The sequence below is a fragment of the Trachemys scripta genome, chromosome 12 (genome assembly GCF_013100865.1).
Source record: "Trachemys scripta elegans isolate TJP31775 chromosome 12, CAS_Tse_1.0, whole genome shotgun sequence".
Classification (NCBI taxonomy): domain Eukaryota; kingdom Metazoa; phylum Chordata; order Testudines; family Emydidae; genus Trachemys; species Trachemys scripta.
This window is the reverse complement of record NC_048309.1, coordinates 13,397,747-13,405,553: the sequence shown is the minus strand read 5'-3', so window position 1 is coordinate 13,405,553 and position 7,807 is coordinate 13,397,747. Positions and strand designations below refer to the sequence as shown.

At 39.0% G+C, this 7,807-nt stretch overlaps 1 long non-coding RNA gene across 1 annotated transcript in view; it reads left to right on the top strand.

Moving 5' to 3' along the window:
- Positions 1-7,552, top strand: part of LOC117886184 — a 38,796-nt gene extending 31,244 nt beyond the window's left edge. Inside the window, exon 3 of the long non-coding RNA XR_004647893.1 lies at positions 7,395-7,552. This is a non-coding gene — a long non-coding RNA (uncharacterized LOC117886184). The remainder of the gene's footprint in view (positions 1-7,394) is intronic.
- The last annotated feature ends 255 nt before the right edge of the window (positions 7,553-7,807 follow it).

The window sequence follows — 7,807 nt, the reverse complement described above, 5'->3', positions numbered from 1 at the left end:
ACCAGCCCCTTCCACCTCTCCATACAATTTCAGTGGGAAGCTAGTGTGGCTTTCCTTGCAATACTACATTCCTAGCACCAGCTGGTGCTTTGCAAAGGTATAAATAGCAGCACCTACAGTTCCCCACCTCACATGATCCAAAATGGATTCCAATACCAGTTAGAAGCACCCTGGGTCTCTGCCAACATACTGCCCCAAGGTAAGAATGATAACCAATAACATGTTATTAAATTAAGCATTTCACAGATCTGCCCTTTAGCTGTGATAGATGTCTTTCTTGTGTTAGTCCTTCATATTATTCACCATGCAGTGCCTTAAAGTCACTGCTAACTGCAAAGTAGACCACATGATGTCTTCTGCCTTGCATTATTTCATTTCTTTTTAAAAGCATGTGGGATCCAAATATACAAAATACAGTTACATGATGGTATTGCTGATGCCCAGTAGTGACTGGAGGATTCATCGCCATGTCCACTTGAGCCTTATCATATCTAGATGCTTTGAAAGTTTACTTTTGATAACCAGTTTAGAATACCACTTCAGAAGCAGTGGCTTGTGTATATTTTTAGTTAGCTTCACTTCTCAACAAGACATGATTGCAGCATGGAAGCAAGGTAATTAATACCCCTGGGTTCCCTGCTGAACTGCACATCACTGGTGTCTAGGAGTCTTTCTTGAATGTATTTAGGATGCTAACTGAAAGTTTTTGCATCCTGGGGTCATTCTCTTTTTTATATACTAATGTATTCTTTTAAAGGTTTTTTTAACAGGACATGGGGGACCCTAGGAACTCACTCAATTGCTCTCCTCTTGTTTGTATCTGTTGTTATTCAACATGTAAATGCATGGACATTTCTAATGGTCCAATTTAACCATTATTTTAATGACAGCATCTTTCTGAGTTACCTCTCTGTGGGTATTTCAAGAGTTAGAGTAGTATAGAGCCATGCTTTGCCTTACTGGTCCTTCTTGGCATATTAGGGTGCAGAACTGAGGACTGCTGAAGTCATTTGATCATTTTTAGTTAAAGGAGAATGATGTTTCATTTTATCCTTGCCGAGACATCTCATTATTCTGAAACTTTCAAGAAATATGTTAGAAAGCAGTGGTGAACTCTGTCTCCTTCATCAAAGGCCATCACAACCTGCTGAAAGGAGGATTAATTTAAGGATCTCTTTATTGTTTAATGTAGGCTTGCATATGTTGACACTATAAATATCACTTAGCCATTTTCATAGTCACAGAACACTTTCATAGTGCTTTATTAAATTTCAGATATAGGCCTTTTTAAAAAGAAAAAAACAAAGGCAAAGATACTAGGTGTATTTACCAGAAAGGTGCTTTGGTGAACACCCCACTTTTTTCCAAGACTGAAACACCATCACACTGGAAAGTTTAGAGATGGCTAAGAATTTCATGCCCCTCCCCTTTTCAGGGTAGCACTATAAACAGCCAAAATAAGATCCTGCATCTGAACTATGATTCTCAAGAAATACGTATTTGAGCTTCATAGGCCTGGCCCATCCACAAATGGAAGTCATCTGGGTTTCACAGTTACTTTTTGGTGATTTTGTTTCATATTGCTACTGTTAGCTATGGGCCTTGGTGCAAATAGCTTAATTAATGTCAGAGTCCACTTGTACTTTAAAGTGCTGATACTCTCTATTGTCCCTTAATCAAGAGAGTTTGTGTAGTGTGTGTATGTAGGTGTGTGTGTATACATTATATACAATATATAATCATTATTTCTGTAGATCATCTCTGAAGATAGTAGTGATTGAAACAGTAGAAAAAAATCCACCTTTATTTTCCACTTTAGCTGCATAATCAATAAAAATGTGTTAGCTGTTCCATTTGCATGTTTTGTTACTGTATATTTTTTACTGTGATTTGATAGAAATAGTTCCATGCTGAGAAATGGTAATGAACATTGATATGATCACAGCTATTTTGCAAATTTAAATGTCAGTTTCATTTTTAATGTCTATTGTTGTCAGTTGTTGGCTGTGTGTGTGTGCTCTCTGCATGCTGCGCTGGCTCTGGCCAGATAGCCCATACAGCAGACTTTGATTGAACTGCTGAAGAAGACCACAGACTTAGTTCAATGTTGAAGGCAATCTGCCAGGTTTATTGTTAACAAAGCCCAGTTCTGGTGCCCTGGCTCAGCGGTTACAAGTATACTAACACATATATACTCATTACAATGGACCAACTCCATGAGCTGTAGGACTTTCTGCTCTCCCCCACATCCAGACAAAGACACCCCCTCTGTGACCCCTCTTTTATACACTGATACAAACAAGTTATGTATTGCCCCTTGACATGGTTAGTTACCACTTTTACCTTGTACATGTTGGTTCTGTCAAAACATCTCTATCCATCAGCCTGTCATCCTGACCTTATGTTTAGGATGGGCCAGGGTGTCCTTGTATCATCTTTGAAGAGTGTGTTTACACCATAACCTGGTATCAGGGTGTTTTGGTACTACCCTTCCGGAATGTGTTTATGTGAATACTTAGTGCCTAGGAGTGCTTGTGTTTCTGCAAAGCCAGGCCTGTTCTTGCCAAGTTCATGTATCAGACAGTGAACCTGCAAGCAGGCATCTGCTTTGTAACAGCAGCTCTCTTCAGCTAAATCACCTTTATCTCAGGTGCTAAGACTCTGCTAAGACACGCTGAGATGTCTACTGACCTATCCCTCATTCCAAGACCACGTGGGTCCTATTATCTGCAGTACAGTATAATGCACTTGAGAATGAGGCTAGTCTACACTGGCGACGTGTGGTTGTGGCGCTCTAAAAAAAACACCTCGAGGGGCATGGCTCCTAGCACTGGGGCACTGTTTACACTGGCGCTTTACAGCGCTGCAACTTGCTGCACTCAGGGGGGTGTTTTTTCACACCCCTGAGCGAGAAAGTTGCAGCGTTGTTAATTGCCACTGTAGACAAGCCCTTAGACTGAGGATTATGTTTTGTTATTAAGTTAACAAGTAAGGCAAGCTCTGGGAAAAGAACAGGAGTACTTGTGGCACCTTAGAGACTAACAAATTTATTAGAGCATAAGCTTTCGTGGACTACAGCCCACTTCTTTGGATGCATATAGAGTGGAATAAATCTGGGAAAAGAGTACGTTTAGACCACACCAAACTGTGCCTGCTCTTTTAGGAGCAGGAACACCTAGCTTAGCTACACTTCAGTGTTTTCTAAGACTATAGTTTTATTCTTTTACAAAAATATGTACAGAGAAATCCTGTAACAACTTGATTATGATGATCCAGGGAAATGAGCAGAGACCATTCATAGTGCTCCATCTGCTGCATTAATTCTCATCTGATCCAAACTGTCTGAATAGACAGCAGGTGTCAGATCTGAAAGAATAATTTGCGTTTATTTAGTTTGTTTTTTTCCTGTCCTTCCCCAACAGATTTTTCTGGATTATGCATTTGAAGATAATTCACAATCAAATTAAGGAGGGACAGTCTCTGTAGGCAAACTTTAATGTGATTATTTTAGGAGGTCGGGTTTGTTATTCCCATAGTTTTTCAATAGAGAGAAGAACCTACTTACAGGCACTGTGTTGTTGTTTCCATGAAACAAATACACACATTTTCATGTCTGGGTTATCTGCTCCAAATACATGAAATATGGATTAACATTAATAGATTAAAGTGACGTATAATCCTTCATTGTAATTTTATCCAGGATGTAAAAGTTCAGTAACGTAGGTGATGGCTCATTAAGCTAAATATCACAGGGAACGTTGCTGTCACTTTTACTTTATTGAAAGAGTACAAAAGTTTGACACCAGTCTCCTTCGAAATGATTATTATTAGGGATGACCAAAACCCAAGAATTGTGTTCAGTGAAAAATGCTGAGGTGTTGGCAGTCAGAATCAGAACAAAAACTAGAACTTTCAAAATCGCTTTCAAAAAACCCGCCTGAGCCCCACTCCAGAATAGCCAGTAGTTTAGTAGTCAGGTTACTCGCCTGGGATGTGGAAGACTCAGGTAGGTTCAAGTCTCTGCTCTGCCTGATTTGGAGCAGTGACCTGAACCTGGGTCTCTGAGGGTATGTCTACACAGAGATGAAAAAACCTGTGGCTGGCCTGGGTCAGCTGACCTGGGCTTGGGCTCTGGGGCTGAAAAATTGATGTATAGACCCTTGGACTGGAGCCTGAGCTCTGCAACCCTGTGAGAGTGGAGAGTCGGGCTCCAGCCTGAACGTGTCTACACAGTGATTTTTAGCCCCAAGAGGCTGAGCCAGCTAACACAGGTCAGTCACAGCTGTGCCATGGGGCTTTTATCCCATACTTTGTGTGTCCTAGTCACTGTGCTACTCTGGGATTCCATCCTGGGATTCTAATTCCATCCTGGACCTGAGAGAACTTCCCAATGAAACTTTTGTTGAAACAGATTAGTTTCCAGGACAAGTTTTGGTTTTGAGGAATCTGCACGGTTTGATTAAACAATGTTTAGTTGAAAAATTTCCAACAAGCTTTAATTATCAGTAACTAACTAGATATTGACTTTGTTACAAATTCTGCACTATTGTAGGTAAGGCTGTTTCAGGTTTCCATTGTGATACTTTGGGCCACATTTCTTCCCTCTCATGCAAAGGCGTGGCCAATATTGGCCAGATAGCGAACCCCTCACAAGGGTGAGCAGTTACTCCCTTGAGAAATCCTATTGAAATCTTATAATAGGAAACCCACTCAGATTCCAAAGCAGAGGTATTTGTGCCCCTGAATACTGCATTTGTGAGCATAATGAATGAACATACGAGATGAGTCTTAGGTAGCTTCTGACCAGTATCTGGCCCTTCAAATGCATATTTTAAAGAAAGTGACGGTAAACACTCAGTCTGAGCTGGAACCTTGCAATCAAGTTCTTTTATATTCAGAATATTATTAATATTATTTCTTTATTTTTTTCATTTACAGGGTTTAAATTCTGATTTGTCTGAATCTGGGATTCATGGGAAAATAAATAATGAGCCAGATTCTTATCCTTATAAAATATCAAATAAATTATTATAATATAGCACTCAGAGGCCCTAATCCTGTACACACACAGAGGTAGACTCCGTTCCATAAAGCCTGGAGTTACTCTGTATTTCCCAAGTATAACAGGTATCTGAACCTGAGCCAATGGCTTTAAATTTTGTGTGCTCTTGTGGCTAAAATTTCATATCCAGAAAGAGACTTTATTTCGATCTTTTCAAGACACAGTGTAATTATTTGCAAGTAACATAATTATGTGTGGGACTGACCATAGAGCTGCTATAAATGATTGGGTCAGCTCTGTACAGTTGAATGAGCAGCCAATATCTCCTGGATAGAAACATTCAAAATCCCATTCTGTTCAGAAATGTCTGTAGATCATATGCTTTCCTGTAGAATTTCATCCTTATTTTCATTACATGTTTAAAATGGACAATATAGAAGAGACCGACAGGAGCTGTGTGGCTTTAGGAGTAATCTCTGAAGATAATGTTAGAAGGCAAACTTTCAGATGCTTTCCTTAGTGCTTGCACATCTATCTACATATGTGCCCCAAAGGGGTAACTGCACGTATGGCTAGTAGTCATGTATGCAACATCTGTTTGCAGTCACAAATATAGGATTTTGTGTGCATAAGAGTATGCGACATCAAATATCAGAGATATAATTCAAGCTCAATGTGAAATATTGGTTCTCTTTATATTGACATTTTTGTCATTCAGGTGTAATTCTTATGTTCCATATTCTCCAGTAAAATAACAGAGCATGTGGAAAATGCTTAAGGACCAAATTCCAGGAGGACAACCACAATGCTTTCAAGAGTGGAATTTGTCCCACAGTTACTTAATCATTCATTTAGAGAGAGCTGTAGATTAAGGGTCTGATCAAAAGACCAAAGGGAGGACTCCCATTGACTTTAGTGGGCATTGGATCAGGCACTGAGAGCTGTGAATTAAAATGAGTTAAACAATGTAAGATACATATGAGTTTTATTTTGGCTTTTCAAACACGCACTCTTTGTTTCAAAAGCTGTTGAAATAAATAATGCTATTATTGTAAATGCATAAATGGGCTTCTTGTATACATAGTTCCATTCAGTAACAGTACTTGTGCTACTCAAATCAACTTGAATGTTACAACATCTCTGCAATTCATCTGAGATTGAAGAGCTTAAGCATTTGTTTTCAAGTAGTGTTAATCTTAAACCATTTCCTATTTGTCTGCTGCAAAAAAGCCTGCCAAAATACCCTTTGGAGAATAACGCAATTCAAGTAGAAGACATCTGATCAGAATATTTGACACGTAATTATTTGATTTGATATTTGCAGGACTTTTTTATCTTCAAATAGTTCGCCACAGTGAATATTTCACTACCTCTTCATTTATGCCGACTGCTACAAATGGACATATTAGCATTGCTGGTGAATACAATAGTTTACACTCTGTTCTTTCTGATGTGCATATTTACTTCTCATATCCATCCATTTTGTCCACTATCACTGGGAAATACAAATAAAAACATCTTGCTGGGATCATTTAATAAAATAACTTTTTAGAATGTAAAATGTAATGTAACCATTTGGTCACAGGTGCTTTTCTATGCTTTGATCATATTGTCAGCTGTTGTAAATTGGCGTAACCCCACTGAAATCAGTACTGGAGTTATGGTGATTTATACCAGCCCAATCCCAGGACAAGAAACATGGAAATCCTGTTTAATTTCCTTTAAAATCTTGAAGTTGAATCTTTGTTGAGTGGAGGCACCTTTCCTTGAGCAGTTGGTTCATATGAATCACAACGTGGTTAGTTCATAGCTGGGATTCTGGAAAGATGTCTATCTGCGAGACTTAGCCAGAAGTCTGAGGACCAGATCCAAAACTCACTGAAGCCAATGCGAGTTTTTCTGTTCACTTCAACGGTGTTTGGATCAGGCTTGTGGCTACTGCTATGTCAACTGAAATTAGAGGCTTCCAAGGACAACAAAATAGATTGCTCTGAATTACACTGGCATTAGCTCCTTGATGACAGGAATTTTGATTTCTTGCTTCACTTTCCATGTAGAAGGGTTGCTGGTCTCCTGGAGTTAATGGGCCAAATTCATCTCAGTTGTGACCCTATTGACATCAATGGAGATCACTCAGGCGATAAATTTGGCCCAGCAAGTCCATGCATTTATAAACTGTGGTACAAATTGTTCTAAAGTAATAGGAGAGACAGCAGCATGACCTTGAAAGCCAAATTGTACATTTCATCTTGTGGTATTTCAGGCTAGAGCATTCAAGGAGGGGGCATAAGGGTGGCAACTGTCTTTAGGTTTTAATGAAAATGAGCCAGCACCTCAAACTTGAGATGATTCTTTACTTTCTGTCAATCGCTAACTTACCTCTTTCTAATAGGACACCAAAGACAGAGAAAAAGACAATCAGCCAATCAACAGAAACTATCCCTTACCAAAATACAAATACAGGTGTGCAGTCTCTTCAGAAGGGTAATTCATGTAGAAAGAATGTGGTTTCGTACTATATTCCTGAAAGAGATTGAAGAGTTCAAAGTAATACAATCTCACACATCGCTATCTTTTGCTGTCATTACAATTGTGTGTGTGGTTTTTTTAATGGCTTTGACTGCAATAAGAGAAAATTGACAACACAAATTCTTTCTCTTAAAGACTGCAATAGGAAAAAAAACCTGAAAAAGTTACTAGTTGTTCCTGTTACCATGTGAATATGTTAGTCTTGTGGCCTTGGTTTTCATGATTCCTACTGAGACCTTTATCTTTCTTTTCAGATGTGGCTTACAAGCTCAGACC